The sequence below is a fragment of the Homarus americanus genome, unplaced genomic scaffold (assembly GCF_018991925.1).
Source record: "Homarus americanus isolate GMGI-L3 unplaced genomic scaffold, GMGI_Hamer_2.0 scaffold34921, whole genome shotgun sequence".
Lineage (NCBI taxonomy): Eukaryota > Metazoa > Arthropoda > Malacostraca > Decapoda > Nephropidae > Homarus > Homarus americanus.
In genome coordinates this window covers 2,799,980-2,822,102 of record NW_024741901.1, presented here as the reverse complement: position 1 = coordinate 2,822,102, position 22,123 = coordinate 2,799,980, and positions in this window count along the sequence as shown.

Genomic DNA, 22,123 nt, shown 5'->3' with positions numbered 1-22,123 from the left:
TTCCCTCTTCTTCCCTACCTCCCCCTCTCTCTTTCCCCTCTTTCCTCCTCCTCACCCCTCTTTCCCTCTTCCTCCTCACCTCCCCTCACATTCCCTCTTCTCCTCCCTTTACCTCTCTCTTTCCTCTTCCTCCTCACCTCCCCTCACATTCCCTCCTTCCTCCTCAAATTCCTCTCTTTCTCTCTCTCTTCTTCCTCCTCAATTCTCTTTTCCCTCTTCCTCCTCACCTCCCTCTCTTTTCCCTCTTCTTCCCTCCTCACACCTCCCTCACATTCCCCTCTTCCCTCCCCACCTCCCTCTCTTTCCCTCTCTTCCTCCCTCACCCCTCTCTTTCCTCTTTCTCTCCTCACCTCCCCTCACATTCCCTCTCCTCCTTACCTCTCTTTTCCTCTTTTCTCCTCACCTCCCTCACATTCTCCCTCTTCTCCTCCTTATCCCCTCTCTTTTCTCTCTTCCTCCTCACCTCCCTCACATTCCCTCTTCCTCCTCACCCCCTCTCTTTCCCCTCTCTTTTCTCCTCACCTCCCTCACATTCCTCTTCCTCCTCACCTCCCTCACATTCCCTCTTCCTCCTCACCCCTCTCTTCTCCCTCTCCTCCTCACACCCCCCTCTCTTTTCCCTCTTCCTCCCTCACCTCCCTCTCTTTCCTCTTCCTCCCTACACCTCCCTCTCTTTCCCTCTTCCTCCTCACCCCTCTCTTCTTTCCCTTCTTCCCTCCCTCCTCACCTCCCTCACATTCCCTCTTCCTCCTCACCTCCCTCTCTTTCCCTCTTCCTCCTCACCCCTCTTTCCCTCTTCCTCCTCACCTCCCTCTCTTTCCCTCTTCCTCCTCACCCCTCTTTCCCTCTTCCTCTTCACCCCTTAATACGAAAAAAATAAAACCAGAAAAATCCCAAGTTGTTTCACCATTGACCTCTTCAAGGGCTTACATAACTAGAAGTGATCATCCCTCCAAACTTTAAAAATAAAATTGACTACCTGACATTTACCTGTAGGTCCTCATTACTACTACTGCTACACTGACTCCCATTATTCCCTTGACACTATGTCTTAGACAACTTAACATCTGGGTGAGGAGAGTAACAAGGACATCGGTTATAATAGGATTAAAACCGGCAGAAATTTTCTTCAATACGCTTAGCTTCTAAACATGTTCAATATACTGTCATACATTCTCCTACAACTATGACTTACCTTCTATGAATTCACTTTGAGATATTAACCGTACAGACGTTATCGCCTGAGGCTTCCATCTTTACCAACATCCCTCAAGTTAACATCAAACTGTAACCAAGTCCCACAGAGAAGACAGATGCCATCAACAGTATATAACTAAGAGGAAGGAAGCTACAGCCAGACTGACACAGTAATTAGCAACTTGGTAATAGTCGTAGAAGTTCAATAATGCGTCATAACACAGGAATGATTCCCACGGGTGTGACAGCTGCTGGGCCACCACGACTGACAGTCTGCCTTAGTGACATATATAATATTTATGATAATTATGCTTTATGTACTAGTTGTATGACCATCACCTCACTGGCATGCTGTAACAAGACTTGCCTGTGAGGCGTTACGACAGGTTCTTGTAGTTCAGTGAAGCACTACCGTAGTCAAGCCTGACTCGTGTATAAATCACATTCGAGCACACCCTCACGGTACTTCCCTAAACTACACACCTTTCTTTTTGTGAAATACTTTTAAACCTATGCAAATATAAAGGTATATATAATTTTATAAGATGATTCCAACTTATTTACGCCATGTCTAATATTATATTTGGATAACACCAGCCGGGTTTCTTCCGCAGAGAGGGACCCGTACACAGGAAGGATTAGCACCAGCTGACAAGGTTAAGTGTTAATTAGCATAAGAGAATTACAAATTTCACAAAGTTCACAAGAGCAACATACTAGCCAGTGTGTCGACCATAACTAATAACATTATTTGCACCACAAAATCAAGATCGCTGCATGGTAATTCCACGAAGGTAACTTGATCAACTTTCTAGTAACCTGAGATGACGGAGTAAACAGTTTGATTAACCTCATCCTCATCATTTCCGGAAAATTTCAAGGATAATAGAGTTAAACCCTTTAAACGTATTATCTTGGGTTACAGACACACATACTCAACATAACTCAAATATCACGCAATCATTATCTATCTGTCCACTTTAGTACAAACACATTCCCACGATAACAACATAATATATCTGTCTCCTCCGATTATAATTTATTTATAAGAACTTCTGTATAAAACAATAAACGAGACAACTTCATAATTTTCCTTCAACTCGGCTAATGTGAAATGGTCCTCGCCTGGATAACATACACGAACAGTCAGCACCACATCAACCCTTATCACTTGCAGTAAACCATCTTAATCATCAAATATATGTGTCCCTCATCACCCTCATGACTCTGAACTACTGGCAGGTTCATATAGTTTCACATATACAGTACAACCAGTTTCTATTTTATGAACAGCAAATTTACTTCAGTTATCCCTTTACTCCAAGTGGACGCGTTTTCTTCGGATATACCGTGTTTTGATGTACGGTGTAATCTGTTCTTTCAAGTACTTTTGATGACATACTCGTCGAGGAGTCTACTATGAGGCTTGGAGACCTCGGTGTTGAAGCCATTGTTATATATCAGGACGGTGAAAGAACAACATTAGTCGAGATCATTAAAAATTTACCGAGTAGTACCACAAAGCCTGGATGCTACTAGGCACTTTCCTCTTAGCACAGGAAGGTTTTTTTTCTTCAGGTCAGAAGCCTAGTGAGGGGAGAGTAAGGTCTCGTTCCCAAGAGAGGAAGCTGAGGGAGGGGGATGGGGGGAGAGAAAAGTTAATCCTGTAAAATGGAAGACTAATGCTATGTGGAGGCTCTTACCTGGTAGGTTACGTTAGTTGTTTTCTACAGCAGGACTTTAGTGGAACTGAAGGTTGGTGTACCGAGGAAGATACGAGTTCTTAGAAGACCAACTGTAAGGAGAAAAAGAAAACATTAAGGCGCAATAATAGATCTCTTGTCTTATAATGATCAGGGGAGATAAAGGCTCCATATTGTGTTAAAAAAGATGTTATTGTTAATGATGGTGTTGATCATATCTTTGGTGTGTGTGTGTGTGTGTGTGTGTGTGTGTGCTAGACAAAGTTATGCAAAAATGTATTTATACCGTGCTCAACTCAGGCCAGTACTAGAGGAGACAACTGGACAAATTCGAACTTCAACTCTAAAAAATATTCCTAATGAGATGAGCTCTAGACAATGCTGATTATGATCCTCCCTCCCTGGTATATATATAAACAGTATATATATATATATATATATATATATATATATATATATATATATATATATATATATATATATATATATATATATATATTCTTAGAACAAAAATGCTATATGGATATCGTTTTCTATATAATAGTTTGATGAAGTTGAACAACTCCCTCCCCGCGTCTCAAATTAGATAACCCTGACCCGTAAGTGCTATAAAATGAAATTTCGTCAGGATTTTTCTGGAAGTCAACAATAAAAACTTGATTTTGCGAGAAGTCATTTACCATTTCACCACCCATCACTTATTTAGCGGTTGGTCTGTTTTTGTTACTTTCTTGCGAACTCTGCTGTCCAGTGTTAGTACAGAAGGAAACTGGAACAATGTTTGGTAGAGTAACAATGGATAACAACCTTTCTCACATCCATCCCGGACCTAAAGTACACAGTAACAAATTATAATTCTTACTTACAATGTCTTTATATATAACAAGTTTCACTCCAGCTGCTTAGTAATATTTTTCGCCTTGTGAGTTTAACAGCCCTATCAGTCAGACCTGGATAAGGTGTTTGAGATTAACACTGTTCTCAATATTATTATACTACACGATGCTGTACTCATGAGCTAAACAGGCAACAACAATGGTGATTAACTGTTCTAGATCATCTGATGTCTTGAATAAAACAAAGTCGTGATTAAACCACTATGAATTTAAGCTTCAATTCATTAGTTACTTAGTATATTATCTACAAGTACAAACTCCATCTGTTGTATGTTTATATTGTGTACGAGAAGAGAGACGGAGCGAGAGAGATTAGATTACACACACACACACACACAGCGCCTAATGGGGTTGTAGGTAACATCCTGCTGGTGGAGTCGAGGTTAAGACCCAGAATTACCCTCATCATAGTGATTGTCACATGAAGGCGAGTAACAGTAGATGCAGGTAACAACAACACAGATGGAAGGTCTCTATCGCGCGCCGTCTTGCCCACAGAGAAACATGTCGAGAATATAGTAAAAAAAAAAAAAACACGCACAAAACTTCCGATATACCAAGAACGTTACTCTAATGGTTAGGTTAGTGGGCTTACTGTTAGTGTTAAGGCAAAATATTCTAACCATAGTCAGTAAGGTTAGGTTAGAACGATTTTTCTTTCATTTGTTGTGGAACTGGTGTGAAGTGTGTGTGTGTGTGTGTGTGTGTGTGTGTGTGTGTGTGTGTGTGTGTGTGTGTGCGTCAAAGTGATCACTGCTAGAAGAATTTCAACATTCGACTTTTACTCATCACAACCCATGGATTAAATTTTCAACTGAATCTGATTACCAGTCGAAAAACAACTCCTACGAAGAAAAAAAATATGAGTCTTTTAAATTGAAGTTTATTTACGAAACAATAAGTGTTTAACATTTACTGTCTTATAAAAGGTTGCTGGAAGGTCATATTAAATGTATCGGACACAAACACACGTCAGTATTAAATCAAATGATAACTTGGAATTAGTATTAACTTCTTGGACAATTTGAATACAGACATCAACTCGGTATTAAGTTACGATGGCTTTCAATTCTAATTCGGCGAAATTCCTATAATTTCTTAATAATATTATCCCAATAATTCACAAATATATTAAATCAAACATAGTCTTAAGGAGAGTCACAGCTTCCTCCTCCTTGACTCACTGAAGAGAGAAATGGAGAGAAAAATCAATCAGGAAAGTCTTGATGAGAATTCTTTTCAGGTATTGAAAATAAATAGACTTTATACCTGGACGAGGCACACGACTTACTCAATTATTCTGCGAGTGAACGTTAACACACACACACACACACACAGACTTCCATTAAATTTACTGCTCTAAGAACCTAACAATGAGGATTAATTCGCAGTTAACAGTCAACGCTTCTCCTCCTTGAACACAGTGGTGCAAAATGGATTTTTAGAAAGGGTTGAGAAGTCCTTGTTAAGAGTCATGTCTTGTAATGACCCTTGTTTCATAAACAGAAGAATTATATGAATGGGTTAATTACATTTGATTTATATACTGATTCATCCCCTGTAACTTTCCACCAGCTATGAGGTGATATGTTCAGTGCACGTGATAGGGTGTGCCCACAGGAAGCTCCATCATATTATGCTGAGTTAAGGCATTTAGTAGCCGGCTCCCTGGCCACCTAAGGCGGGCAGTAGCTTGATACCCTTGATGAGAGGAAGACGTTATTTGGGAGCCGTCGTGGATGGCTCAGTCTTCCCTCCAGGAAGGAGACGTGCCTATTCCGTTCTCCCATCGATGGGTCACTACTCATAGCAGTCACAATCATAATCTCACATCGAAAGGACGTGATTAAACGGTCTATTTACATAGCCGCCGTCCTCTCCCTCACACTCATAAACAGTGGAAGTTACGGAAGATTTACACTCAGGAATTATATAAACAATATTTTTTCAATAAAATAAGAAACAGACAATTGGGTTTCGCTACTCTTACCCAATATAATATTTGTCTAGTCCTCTATACCTTATGACTAGAATATAGGTGGCAGCGGTGGGATACAAACCCATGCCCTAACTACTGAACAAGCAGGACAAATTACCTCTGACTGTTATAAGTAGTGCTTAATACTCATGCTCTCTGTTGGAAATTAATTTCTTTCACAAAGTAAATATTTTGGCCATGTTTAAAACAGGAAAAATGTAATTCTTAGCAGATTCAAACACCGACTTAAACCTTATAATACAACTGTCGTGTTTGGCGACTGAGAATACCTTTTTGTTTTTCTTGTTATAAATCAATGGAAATCACTTTATATTGGTAACACTTGCTTTCTTTCTTTTAAGACGTCATTTAATCTCACAATATAACTACACAATTCTTAAATGTAGTTTAAGTTGGTTCGGATTATTATTGGTTCTATTCATAGCATAGTTTATATTTTTGTGTATTTTGATAGTTTACTAGATCATCATTATGTATAGATCAGTTTAAACTAGATATATATATATATATATATATATATATATATATATATATATATATATATATATATATATATATATATATATATATATATATATATATATATATATATATTTATTTATTTATCGCTAATTTTCTTAGGTCTTACAAGCCTTTCCCTCGCGGTGCAGGGTGGCATGGATGAAAAACAACACACACTGCATTTATTCTCCCATCCATCAAATCAGTCACACACACACTCTTCTGGGTTATGGTAAGTCGGCTATGATAAGTAGGCTATGGTAAGTCACTGCCCTAAGTCATCAGTATTAGTAGTAGCAACAATCATATAAATGATATGAATGATATAAATACACCTTTTCACATATCCGTTGAGACATTATTACATAACTATTTGACAAATTTCCTAACCGAATGACAGAACACATATCGAATGACAATCTAAAATAACTGTTGGTTCATGCTAACGGAAATGATTGACGTAAGTTATGAAGTTGACAGACGTGAATAATAACCGACAGTCTACATATAGTTTGAGAATGTAACAATTGGAGAATGACATACCACCAACAGTTATTTTAGATTGTCATTCGATATGTGTTCTGTCATTTGGTTATGAAATTTGTCAAATAGTTATGTAACAATGTCTCAACGGATATGTGAAAAGGTGTATTACCATCGATAAATTCATGACTATATCCTGCCAGAAAACAAAATCAGCGAGGAAATGGAACGAAGAAAATGTTATGTTATGTAAGATTTGAAAGACTAGGATTGTCTTCAGCTGCCAGTATACAGCGAGTTGTGGCAGCTGTTTACCGCAGGAACTGACCGACTAGTCCATTGAGCAGTGGTGGCCAGTTTTTAATAAGGTTTTTCTCTCTCTCTGTCTCTCTCCCCTTGTGAATATCGGTCTACGTGTACAAGCAGACTGAGGCGACACATTCAGGCAGGATAGAGGAAGGTGGCTGAGAGGGGTGGGAAGACGAGTAGGGCTGGGGAGATTTGTGAAGGCCAGGGAGCAATGCCCAACGCACGTTAAGTGTCCCCTAAGGATTACGTAATAAACCATGTCTATATAAAGCATTGGCGACTAAAGAGACAAAGCATGCGATTAATTTGGTTATAGATATTTGTTAGTAAGTATAAAGGCTGTCAGTACCCCAGGGTTATCAGCTGGGACTAAGAATTTATCTACATTAAGTGGTAATAGGTCTCGTTTTCTATGTATTGTTGTGAAAAAAAGAGAACCACGGACTATGCGACGGTGCCAAGTCTCCACCTGAACCTGCCCTCCTATACACTATCTTCCTCCCTTCCTACCTGCCTAATTATTTTTGTCCACAACTTTAAATAAACTGTGAAAAGTAATTTATCCTCGCTGGTGGGATGATACTTTTGGTCAATGAATAAATGAATGAAGTGAGGTAATGGTACCGGTAATGTAGTGATATTATTGATCTTAAATCCATAAACTATATCCAGTTTGTGCAGTTTTATAGTTATTGTTGTTTCCAAAGTATCATTATTGCCGTCTTTATTAATATTAATAAAAAATGTGGAAAGATGAGAGTGAGGAGGAGCACTAGCCAGGCACAAGAACCACACCCCACCAGCACAAGTACCTGGTGAGTCATTCCATCCAGAAGTACATTTCCTCATCATCGAGACTCACATATCTAACCGCAGGCCCTCTGATAGTCTCCGCCTGGCTGCGTCTCGCCCTACAACTTTCACGTTGACCAATGTACCGGTAAATTGGCCAGATCCCGAGAGGATGCTAGGTTGGATGGGGTATGCATGTGGCCAAAGGTACGGCTGAGCGAACACCCTCCCGCCCGGACCTTCAAAGGATGTATATCGGGTGATATTTCCGATTCACTTCTCCGGTCAGTCAGTTTTGTGTGTCATAACCGAATTCCAGGTTATTACAGGGAGAAATTCTCGAATCAAGAGTGTGTAACTGGCATGTATAATAGACCCGTAGATATCTGCAGTGACGAATAAAGGGAATTGTGAAGAGTTAGAACATAAAATAAGTTATTATAAGGTTGAGTTCTATAATTAGTGGCGTCTGAGGGGAGGATACATACACTGGGAACTTATAAAAGAAATTAAACCTGATATGGCTTCATGATGTTTGTATGAGGAGTGGGGCCTCTGTATAACACACTTAGTACAGTATGATAGTGAGTTCCATAGGCGTGTATACTAAGCCATCGGCACTCAAGTAGGCAGCGTGGCCGGCACTGTACTTAACCCTCCTTCACTTACCAAATGTAAAGTTAGATACTGTACCCATTTAAAATTAGGTGGATAGGGAGTGCCCCAGGATCAAGCCATCTACCCTTTGGACATGCATTCGGAAGGCCGCACCTCGTCACGTTCTGTAAGTGTGAGTGGATAATAATCATTCCACTAGGAGTTTCAGTTTAGCTTTGAACAAGATATGAACAACTGCTATTTTTTTTTTTTAATATCCACATCGCTTAATGATAACTTACACCAAAGAGCGTAAGTAAAAAATTAAACCTTATTTTTTCCCCTATGAATAATTTTTGGGATTCTGCTTCAAACTTACCGGGACGACTGCCACAGTATCCTCGGGCAGTTTTGCGACGATGACATGGAGATTACATTAGCAGACCTCCTATAAAGTCAAACAGGTTTTCCGAAATGCCATCTAAAATATGCATTCAAAATCCTCACAATCTTTTTTTTTTTTTTTTTACGGGTTTATGAAGATTCCATTGAATGAATTTTAAGATTCTTCCGGGTGAGATTTTTCAGTATAACAATGACGCGTGGAATAAACATAAAGACTATCAAGAGAGACGAAATGTTGTTCGATTTGTGTTTACATTGTACTTGATATGAGCATTACTGGGCTGGTTCCCCGATAGTACGAGAAAATAGGTTTAGAAAATAATAAATATATTTCTATCGTATTTACTTCAAGGTGCCACTGTGTTGGCTTATGGAAATTAATGAATGTGTGTTATTTTTACTCCCGTATTTATCCTCATTCTAAATAAACCTTTAGAATCTGAATTTGGGATATATATTGTAATGTCTTCTGAAGGTATCCAGAGGCAGCCACCAGCAAAAAACTACCATAAGGTTTTCTCTTGAATGAAACTTTCTCCCAGGATTTTTTTTATAGAGAATGAATATGAAATCATCTTGTAGGTAACACTCCAACACCTTAGAGGCAGAATTTATCGTCTTAAAGGAGAAAACTTTACGAGAGTATCACAAGTTGATAAAAATGAGAAACTTCCTCCTTTTAGTGTCACTCTGTCTTCACGCCACGACACTAGCGAGAATTAGGTAGTTATATGAGGTGGGGTCAACTTGACTGAGTATTATCAAGTGTGACTGATTCTCTTCTTCCCTGAACTCGTGTTGTAAACAGGTGAATTAATCTCAGTAGAGGATTAAAAGGATTTATGCCGTTGATATAATGTTACTACTTCACCTCAACACCTATGGTCTTTAAAAGCGTAACTATATTAGTAATTACACTTGTCCATCAACAATTAAAAAGTATGAGAGATAGAGCTCTGTTTTGTGTGTCAATGTGTGTCGACTGTCCCCATTACAGTGAGCATGAAAAGTGGAACATGAATAAAAGAAAATATTGTACGGTGATATTTATGCAAATCCAAATAAATGTATATGGAGAGACAACCCACCTAAATGGATGTATTTATTACTAGAATTTAAAAACCCAATGTTTGGATATGTTTAAGGTTAGTGTAGTGTAAAATTATGATCGTGTTTGCAAACAAAAACATTTACAGCCACTCACATAATGTAAACAAGATGTGGCGGAAACAGGAACGTGTAAACATATAACTCTATCATTTTTTTACTCAACTTTGTAATGTTTTTCTCCTCACGTTTCTTAACCCACATAATACGTAATATACAAACCAACAGACGCAATACACTAAACAATGTATACAATCCCAGTTACATAATGCAGTACGATAATACAGTAGGCACACCAAGAAGCTATACCCTGGCAGGCCCTGGGGGTGAGCTGGGACTTATACTGTTACAAAGGTAAATGGGACTGAGAGGGAAGAGAGGAATCCCACCTGCCCTTCACATTGCTGAGCATGTTATATCAGTCATCTTATGAACTAAAACCAATGAAGACAAAATACTCGCTCTATACCCACATAGTACGTGCTAAGAGGAAGGAAGAATCCCAGACAACTTAAATCACACAGCTGGGCAATTCCCACCCACTGATTTTTCCGACTTTCTTTTCAACCTCGCAGTTCATTTTCAAATCTTTTTTAATAGACATCTTTCCCGGCGTGTTATAATAGCCAAGGTTGATAGAGGCGATAATTTCATTTAGGGTTAATGGTCAGTTGGGCTTTAGTTCCATGTTTTCTAAGCTTCCCTTTAATTGCTTCAAGTTTGGGATCGTGTGTGTGTGTGTGTGTGTGTGTGTGTGTGTGTGTGTGTGTGTGTGTGAGCGTTATTACATTAGAGACGTAATGGAGTGTGTAGGCGTGGGTGTGTTGGCCAAAACTGCTGGGTCTTGACTGCCAAATACGTAGTTGGTTTTAAGGTTTCTCAGTTGTCATGGGCTGATAGCAGGGTGGGTGGCGTCTTCGTAACTAATTACCTTCATTTGGTTCAGTAACTGGAGTCATGACACACACACACATTAACATTTACCCTCCGCATATGGGACAATGTGTTCGACCCCAACTTGGAATATACTTGTAAGTACAGCCTATGTATTGAAGGTTAGTTTTGTCAGGGTCAGTTTATAATGAAACGCAGCCGCAATAAGAACAGAATCACCAGGTATTAAATCATCATGCTCATCGATTAACGTTTTGATATCACTTATACTATACCATCATCTGAGCCGATAACAGAAACAGATAACATGCATATGATATCTACATTAAGATTGACGGCACAACACCAAGTTCAGTATATCTAGAGTAACACCCTCAGACCTGGAGATGTATTGATAATTTTATAAAGAGAACACTGCCCAGTCAAGATGAAAATATTACGCCAGAGGTAAATATTCTCAACACACAAACAAGTAACACTAAAACAACATTCAAAACACTGTACACTTCGAATTAAGACTTAATAAAACTACTTCTTCAAGAACACCGTAACACTGTACAGTACATACATAAGTGTAGCCTGTGTGGGTGTGTTCCGATAGACCAGGAGGTGCTGAACTGTACCGCAGCGTCACCAGTCACTGTGTCACGACCTACTGAGAATGACGCCGCCGACACTGTGTTCGTCATTGTCGTGAGGATGTTTACGTACTGTTGAGAGGTGGTTAAGCAAGTGGGTGATCGATTAGAGTGTTCATGGGTACATGTCCTAAGGTATCGCTTCCTTTCATCACTGAGCGTCAATATCCTCGCTGTGGTACCCGATATTCTTGGAACAATGGTTTTTGTTTACTTGCTGTGATGTCATACTTTGCCTCGCTGTTAGGTGGCGCAGCGAACAGTGAAGTATTCATGGCCAAAAATGCTTCACTAAATAATTTTCTGACAATGTAGCAGCTGCAGATTTACCTAAAAGAATTCTTGGAGTTTGGACGAACAAAGAGGAAAAAGTCACGTATCGGGACTTTATTTTTTCTCTAGAGATAAAAGAAAAAAGAATTTACGAACAACAACTGGTCAACGTGCGTAAAATTATTCATTGTTATGCAATAAAAAAAAGAAATAACGATCGGCGGTCTCGTGTATAACCTTAGCTTCACAACAACATGTGCGAGGCGATGGGTTTTGTTGTAGATCCCTAGAGGAATCAAGCTTTTTGGACCTTAGCAAATGATCCCAGACTTTTCTGGCTCCAGCCAATAGGAATTTGGCTTCTTTGCGCCCAACCAATAAGAATTAAGCTTTTCTGAACATTATCTTCAACTAACCCCCAGGAATTATGGCAAAGAATTGCCAAACTCAGGGAGACAGCCCGGCTCTCCTTCCATTATCTGCTTGTAAACACACTCCAGTTAGCAGCACCAACCAACATCAAGAAACTACAAGTCATACAGGATAAATCACAGAGGTTCATACACAACACACACTGGACATCCCTCACCACAAACGAACACCTCCATGAACACAGCAACATTCCACCTCTCAACATCTACTGGAGACATTAGGTGACAAACAGGTAGAAAAACTCCTTAACCTCACAACCACAATTACAGGAATATTTTGACAGTATTATGCTACCAAACACATACAGAAACAGAAACCCCTCCATACTAGACAGACCAGTACACCATACCCACCCCCTCTATATTAAAACACGGGACCGGAGACACGGTTAGTATCAGGCGGCCTGGTGTGCCCCAGAGGAGGGATGAACCTTAGATTGGCAAGCACACTGCTCGGCAAGCATCAGCGCCGTTTTAAAGCTAGGTTGAGACACAAGGCACAGTCCTGGCTAGCGACCCAGATAAAAGACTCAAACTCTTCCTCACCAACTCGCTCCGTCCATCTTTAACATAAAAGCTCAAAGACTTTACCCTCACCTTCCTCCAAACAACTCTACCACTAATCTACCTTTCGTTCTTCATATCTTTATTGTGATTGTGTGGCCGCCGAAGTGGTTTTTGGAGGCTCGGGCTGCTTTCGTGGCGGTGTCGGTCTTACAAATGAAACCCAACCCTTCGTCACCCTCTTTTGCTGCCATTGCCGGGTGCTGCTGCTGACGATGATCCAAGGACAATCCTATCGTCATCGAGTAAGCTGTGTTAAGCGACGGCACCTTTTTCTACTCTTACAACTCCCTTCCATCCACCTTATACCCTTCCACTGAACCTTCTTCACCCGTCACTTGCCTTTTAGTTAATAAAACCCAAGAATCTCCAGAATGTCCTGAAGTATGTTCCTCTCGTAGACACCAAGTGAAGTGTAATCTACTGTAGCTGACAAGGTACAGGTGGAGTCCTCCTCACCTGGGAGTTACATCACGTGACATTTGCTGCTTGACGCCTCTTATATCCCCCAGTAGCAGACCTGTGAACTGAACTGAACTGAACTGAACTGAACTGAACTGAATTGAATTGTACTGTACGTGTGACACAATTTTGTCTGTTTTTTACAAGTATCCTGTTCAGCTGGTTGTCGTTTTTCAAGCCATCTTTAATAACCAGTTGCAAGGTCTGTGTAAATCAAGGAATGTGTGCAACATGGAGCGTCCTGAGAGTCATCACCGTCACCAGGGTCAGGAGAGAGACATTTGTCCCGCCAACAGAGGTCACGTCACATGTCACCTTATTTGAGAATATTTGATTTTTCTCAAGTACACTTTATCAAGTAAAAGTACTGCACCTAAAATTTGGTGCTTTATTACCAAGTCTGCTTAGGGGTTAGGTTAGATTAGCTTAGCATAGGTTAAGTCTGGTCAGATAGGGTTAGGTTACATCAGTTTAGGTTAGACGTTAGAGTCAGGGTGAATTAATCTTAAGGTGATATAAGCTCGGGGTGTAATCACCAAGCGAATCCAGAAGAGAATGACAAGGCTAATCCCGGGCATTAGGAACCTTGAGTACAGAGACAGGTTAAAGCATCTCAATTTGCACTCCCTCGAGAGACGTAGAGTGAGGGGCGATATGATTGAGGTGTATAAATGGAAGTCAGGGCTAAACAAAGGTGACATTACAAAGGTACTCAAACTATCCAACCTGGAGCAAACTCGTAACAATGGTTTTAAATTAGACAAATTTAGATTTAGGCGCGAAATAGGCAAACAATGGTTTGGAAATAGAGTAGTGGACGAGTGGAACAAGTTACCAAACATCATCAATACCTCGAACACGCTGCATAGCTTCAAACATAGATAGGATGGATATATGAGCGATAGGGGTTGGGTGTAAATGGGACTGCCCACTATGGGGCAATAGGCCCGCTGCAGTTTCTTCCATTTTTATGTTCTTATGATCTGGTGCACCAAGTTGTCGTGGTCTGTGGTTTGGACGCACAAGCAATGTGGTTGGTCTAAAGCCACACGGGGAAGCTGTAGTGTAGAATTAACATGAAACTAATAGTTTTAATATACATTCTTCCAGCTTAGATTTAGGGGCGGTGACCGAGTGGGTGCCTCTAGTTTGCTCCCGGAGTTGCCCTATGTCCACCCAGCCGGTACCTAAGGTTTATAGGCGGGGATGTGACGGCGGCCGAGTGCATGCCTCTAGTGTATCTCAGGCCACTGAAAGGCTTTATATGGCAAGGACTGATGTATGGGTCAGACGCGTGGACACTTTTAGCAGACAACAGAAAGAGGTTGGATGCCTTTGGAATATGGTGTTATAGGCGAATGTTAAGAATACTTGAAATGTACAAAAAGAGAAATATGAGATATTAGGCTCATATAAATAGGATGAGGGAATAACAAAAGAAATATTAATGGGCAAATTTTAAGGTAGGAGGGCCAAGGGAAGGCAGAGACTGGGATGGTTAAATGAAATTAAAAACTGGGTCTCCGGAGCAGGGGCGGATCCAAGAATATCAAAAGAGGGGGTCCAAGAAGTTGTGGGTGGGGGAGCATGGCGAGCGTAGCGAGACCATCCACATCTGGTCAATATCATGGGCATTTTGAGGCCATTTTGAGGCCATGCACACTTGATATTAATAGATATTCTGAAGTCAATAGTAAATACTTTTACGATACAAAAACGCCTGAGTACAATACTGCATTAAAGAAAAATTATTGGAATTTTCTGGTGAAAAGGGGGGCCCGGATCCCCAGGGACTCCCCCTGGATCTGCACTTGCAGAGAGATACAAAACCTTGGAGGATTGGTAAAAACAGCCCGAGAACGTTTAGAATGGAGGACTGTGGTCGCCAACCCTCAGATATGAAGACAATAATCTGATTAGTTGATGTACTCTCTCCTTCAGGCTTCATAGCATGATCCTGAGGACACTTGGCATAATAGCATGACTCCCTGGGTCAGTGTTGAGAGGTATACAGTAGGTGACGAGTTAGAATAAGCTAATACGAGTATAATGATGATAACTAATCATTCTTGTTCACCCATCAAAGAAAACGATGGCAGATGGGGGTAGACTTTAATATTACCGTGAGTTGTTAAAGTCCCCCTGTGTGTACTGATCAGGTGGACCGCACAAGAACAAGTATATAGGGTATAAGTTTATGTATTTATGTAGTGTTGATATTATAAGAGTCTGGGTATATTGATATTGATGTTTCCATGTCAGGAATACTGTATTTCAATATGTTAGGATTTTACCCATACTGAAACTGCATTCCTCTTCCTCTACTGTATGTGTGTGATAATCCTTCTCTCTCTCTCCACTCGCATACCACAGCAGAGCCAAACACCCACCAGAGCACAGCAGCAGAACCCGCCTCCTCCTCACAGAATCAACAAACGCCCAGGAGTTTATAATTACAGTGTAGTCTGCCACAAACTGCAGCCGAAAGTCATGACAGTTCAATCAGGCCTTATTTACCCGCAGCGTCGGTGGGTTCAGGCCAGTTAATCTCTATTGACGTAATCTATCCAGCTTGTTTATGCTGTCTGCATCAGTCATAGCCAATGGATGTTACATACCCTCATTAAGAGTTTAGCAGAGTGATATTCTGAGTGATTAATGAGGGTAATTAGAGAGAGAGAAATAAAAAACCTTTGATAGCTAATGATATGACTGCAATGAGGCTGTGTGCATCACCCAGCGCTATTGCCATGTTGATATTGCAAGACAAATTTTCCTTTCTGCCTCTGGGAAAATGAACGAATATACATTTGTTCTTTAACTCTTCGGGGAATCGCTCATATGCACAACAAATAATCGTCTGTTATCTCCACGTGTCCTGTCATATAGAGAATATTTGATATGACCCTAAACAACAGAGGTCACGAGAGAGAGAGAGAGAGAGAGAGAGAGAGAGAGAGAGGTCAACTACATCATCATCAACAAAGGTTTACCAACATTCAGACCACATCACTGACTCACTAAGCGGCGAGGATAATAACAGATAATATTGAAGGATGATGAATGTAATGACGCAACTGGTGGGTATAAAAAATAATTTATCTCTACGTTTATAAAGTTTATAGACACGCAGCTCGAGTATTACTGTAGGCATGTTAACAATGATTCACAATAAGTCGATATATTTTAGTTACTTGAGTCAAGATTCTCACGTTTAAGACACCTTGAGAATTTTATAAATATTACTTAATTCTTTTTTCTATTATTCGCGAGAGTTAAGTATTTAGAGGACATTTAGAAGGGGGGGTAGTTTTTATATGTTAAACTTGTGATGCTGTAAGTATTTTCATATTGTCCAGATGTTTTTTGTATTTGTTAAATTAGTAAAAAAAAATACAGTAAATAAAAAAAAAATATTCATGAATTAGTAAGTAAAATATTAATAAAATAAATAAATGACTCAGTTTTCTAGTTAGGGTACACACACACACACACACACACACACACACACACACACACACACACACACACACACACACACACACACACACACACACACAGCATTGTTATCGCCACTAATGGACCATAGTAACACTCCACCAAGTTTCACCTGACATTTGTAACTCAGACACACGAAGGCATACAGTGATGTCTGCTTAATACTGTACACCTGTCTTTGTCAAACAACTTTTTCTTACTTATAAATATTTTCTGTTTTTGTTTACATTGAATAATATATATTTTTTGGGGGGGTAAATTTTGGTCTTTAGAGAAACTTAAAGAGAGAATCACATCAGTTGTTTGGGGGGAGGGGGGTAGACACATGATGCTAGTAGACGGTTCTTGTTTGCCTCTGGGAGCTTAATAAATAATGAACTTCAACTTGACTAAACCTAAGCTAACCAAACTAAACCTAACTCTTAAAAAACATCCCACGTTAGGTTCAGGTTAGGTTTGGTTAGGTTAGGTTGAGGTTAATTATATTCGGTTTGGTAATTTCGTGATGTGGGAGTTCTACTGTAACCAATCAGAAGTTAGCGTCCGTCCTAGTTTACCACACAGCTGGTACCTTATGTCTGTGTTTTATTAAAGATAAGAAGAAAAAAATATAGATTAAAAAAAATAAATCGAGGGAAATAATTGTGGGGCGAAAATTTAAACTGTTCATTAACAAGATAACTTTGAAGCGAGAATGTTGCGTAGCCGAGGTCGGTGTGTTGAGCAAATATTGTACCCGAGTGTAATGTAGTGTAGTATTGTGATGTGTAGTGTAGTGTAGTGTAGTTTAGTATTATGATGTGTAGTGTAGTGTAGTGTAGTGTAGTATTATGATGTGTAGTGTAGTGTAGTATTGTGATGTGTAGTGTAGTATTATGATGTGTAGTGTAGTGTAGTGTAGTATTATGATGTGTAGTGTAGTGTAGTGTAGTAGAAATGATGTGTAGTGTTGTGTAGTGTAGTATTATGATGTGTTGTGTAGTGTTGTGTAGTGTAGTATTATGATGTGTTGTGTAGTGTAGTATTATGATGTGTAGTGTAGTGTAGTGTAGTATTATGATGTATAGTGTAGTGTAGTATTATGATGTGTAGTGTAGTGTAGTATTATGATGTGTAGTGTAATGTAGTGTAGTATTATGATGTGTAGTGTAGTGTAGTATTATGATGTGTGGTGTAGTGTAGTGTAGTATTATGATGTGTAGTGTGTAGCATTATGATGCAGTGCAGTGCAGTGTAGTGCAGCATGACGTGCAGTGTGGTGGTAGCAATATGATGTAGTGTAGTGGTGTAGTGTAGTAACATGATGTAGTATGGTAGTAGAAAGGTAGTAGCATGATGTGTGGTGTAGTGTAGTATATGATGTAGTAGTGTAGTAGTGTAGTAATATGATGTAGTAGTGTAGTGTAGTAATATGATGTAGTGTAGTGTGTGTGTGTGTAGTAATATGATGTGGTGTGTAGTGTAGTGTAGTAGTATGATGTGTAGTGTAGTGTAGTGTAGTAATATGATGTGTAGTGTAGTGTAGTGTAGTAATATGATGTGTAGTGTAGTGTAGTGTAGTAATATGATGTGTAGTGTAGTGTAGTAATATGATGTGTAGTGTAGGGTAGTAGTATGATGTGTAGTGTAGCATAGTATTATGATGTGTAGTGTAGTGTAGTGTAGTGTAGTAATATGATGTGTAGTGTAGTGTAGTGTAGTGTAAAGTGGTATATTGTAGGGTAGTATAGTGTTGTGTGGTATATTGTAGTGCACTGATTTGAAGTATAGGGTGTGTCGTATGGTGCAGTATAGTGTAACTAGGGTGTAGGGACTGTAGGGTAGTGAGGGGTGTTATGGTGTAGCGTTAACGTTGCAATTTGCAGCGCAGTGTTGTTTTAGGATGGTGTAATGTTGCTTAGAGTGGCGCAGTGTGGATTAGAGTGGTGTAGTGTGGTGTAGTGTGGCGTAGAGTGGTGTAGTGTGGCGTAGTGTGGCGTAGAGTGGTGTAATGTGGCGTAGCATGGCGGTAATATAGTATCAATAATGTGTACATTATCTATATTACCCATATGTTCGATTCGTAAAAGAAACAAGAAAAATAATAGTTGATATCTCATCCTCTTTCGTCCACTCGCCCTCCCTCCCCCCCCCAAAAAAAGTATCTACACGGAAGGTTCAGATGAATTTCAAAAGGAACTCCGTGACTCCATTTGTCTCTCGGTAAGGTTGTCAAAATCCTTCATCCTTGTGTCATATTGTCTCATAAAAATGGTAAAGATACTTTTTTGGAGAGACTACACATTAATGAATTATGTACATTTTTTATGGTAATGCTTTGATCCCCTGGAGGCAACTTGAGGGAACTAATATACCGTATTACAAAGTTGCCCCTCCCCAAGAGGTTAAGGTCCCCTGTACTGAAGCCCCAAGATATTGAACCTATAACAAGTTGGTCACGTATATTTTATAATAACATTTATAACATTAGCCAGGGATGATGAACTCACGCAACACACAGCACCCGCAACACATAACAACACCTACAACACATCGCACATTACACACAACGCAATATACATGATACATCACAACACACAATACACCCACTACAACATCCACTACACCCAACACGACACCCACTACACCACACAATACACTCACTACATCACTCACTACAACACACAATACACTCACTACAACACCCACTCTCCCTGGTGACCTCAATGATGAAGGCAACAAACTTTTATATGTTTCTTAAATTTGAGGACGAGAGTGACGTAGTTTGCGAAGCTAAAAAAAAAAAATTATATATATATATATATATATATATATATATATATATATATATATATATATATATATATTATTTAGGTCTTTTATGGTGAGGATTTATTTTAGAGGGAAATTAACTCCAGCTGAAACTTTTGGCACAGAATGTTCCCACCAAAAATATTTCATGGCACCGTTTTTTGTTTGTTTCATGTGTATGTAGAAATGCATGTCGCAACAATATCAACAAGGTTCTGTTTTACAATATTCCAAAAGCCTGTGTTGCTCTTTTAAAACTATCAGTTGCAGAAAAGGTGTATATATATATATATATATATATATATATATATATATATATATATATATATATATATAACAAATAGATAGTAGGCACGGTACTTTTGTTTAATTTTGAGTAAACATGACAGGACATTGACAGTCGTAAATGAGCATAAACAAACATACACTATATACCGTATACAATATATTCAACAATAATTCTGGGAACAGACACATCAAGGAATAAAAAAAACTATTTCATAGTGACTGAGTTCATGAACTTCGAGAGCTAGAGGAGTGATACCATGTGGGCGAGAATGTGGCCATATGTAGGGGAGGTCATGATATGTAGCGTATATATGAAAGGGGCACGATCCACATGTAAGGGACTAGAACAAACAGTGTGTGTGTGTGTCGAATGGGGTATCCTCAACGTTGTCATAACAAAATCTTGCAGCGAGACCCTCGGCCAGATCAAAAGAAAACAACAGGATTGGTTTTAAGAAAATAATAAGGAAATGGAAGTACTCGTCTCGAGTAAATGTCTTGGCTTCACTGACTGGCAGAAAAGCCCTCAGTCTCGGACCAAAGCTGATACCTTCCTCCAGAAGAAGGAAATGGCCCAGTGAAACTTCGCGAAATAAAGGACAAATGGTGGAATAACAAAAAAAAGCGTGTGAAATGCAAAAAATTTCGGATCAAAACAAAATGTGTGAATTGTTTAATTCCACTAAAACAATGTATGGTCCAACTATTCATGGCGTGGCCTCCCTAAACTTATCCGGAAGTAACTCCCTAATTACAGACGAAGAAGGCATCCGTCAGTGCTGGAAAGAGCACTACCATTCACTGCTCAACCAAAACACCGATGTGCATGTCCTGACTACCCAGCAGGTCCCTCAAAACCCAGAGCTGACCCACCTCAGCTATCCTTCATCTCGTGATGAGGTATCTACCGCCGGCCAATTTGGCAGGAGGGGAGGACGTCCAGTACCGGATGAAGGGTCTTTTCAACATAAGACGACTCCAGGCAAGAACAAGGGTGTCGGCATCTCCATTACTGAACTTCAGTACGTAGACGACCTCGCCCACGTCGCACACACTGAACGTGACCCACAGGAGTCCTGAACACCTACGAAGATGTGCATGCACACTTCAGCCTTAAGGTGAATGTTCGTAAGACTCAGATTCTCTTTCAACCTGCCCCTGGTTCAGCCACACCTCCACCATCCATCCAGCTTAACGGTACCACCCTCTCTGATGTTACCCACTTCCAGTACCTCGGCTCCCACCTGTCCACCATCGCAGACATCGATGAAGAGATTCAACATCGGATCAGAAGTGCATCTCAAGCCTTTGGCAGACTCCTTACCCATGTCTTCAGCTGTAGGGAGCTGAAATTATCTACAAAGCTACATGTGTATCGAGCAGTGGTCCTCCCCACCCTGCTGTATGGCAACGAGACATGGATTATATACAGGAGGCACCTCAAGGCGCTTGAGAATTTTCACCAAGTTCGCTGGAAGAAAACAAGAGAACAAATGCCAGTACTCTAGCTTACTCCATTTGTAAGAGCATCGAGGCTACCATTATCCATGAACAACTACGTAGGACTGGCCATGTTACCCACATGGACGACAGTAGACTGCCAAAGCAGCTACTTAACAGTCACCTAACGAATGGTAAACGTAACGCTGGTGGGCAACGATAAAGGTATAAAGATAATTTAAAACAAAACTGAAAGTGACAAATCGACCCCCTCACCTGGGAGAGGATCACTCCACACCGTAACGCTTGGAGGAGCACCACACGAGAAGGTGTCAATATTTTCGAATTAGCCTGACTGCACACCGAGGCAGACAAGTGCCAGTTCCAGAAAGACGCTGCCGCACTAGATGTAACCCTCCATACGTGCAACATCTGTGGACGGCCAAACTAATCCCGCATCGGCCCGTTTAGTCACCTCAGAGCTCACCAACGAAGGCGACATCATTAATAAGTCTGTCATTGTATCATAGCTGGATGATCGTCATATTCGATTCCGAGTGACAGCTACACATGTATTAGGATATTTAATTTTAAGGTAATAAAATGGCGACGAAGGTGTGGCTATTGGAGGGATGGAGGCCATATTAAAAAAAAAAAGTAGTAGTAGTAGTAGTAGTAGCGTCAATTTCATTCCCAAATTAGTGAAACACCCTCACTTAACCCCAGCAGAAAGATCTCTCCTTGCACTACCACCGAGACTGGGAGGAATGGGACTGACCAATCCAGAGGAGATTGCTGCCACCGAACATCAAAACTCAGTTAAGCTCACGGCAGCCCTCACGGACCACATAATAGC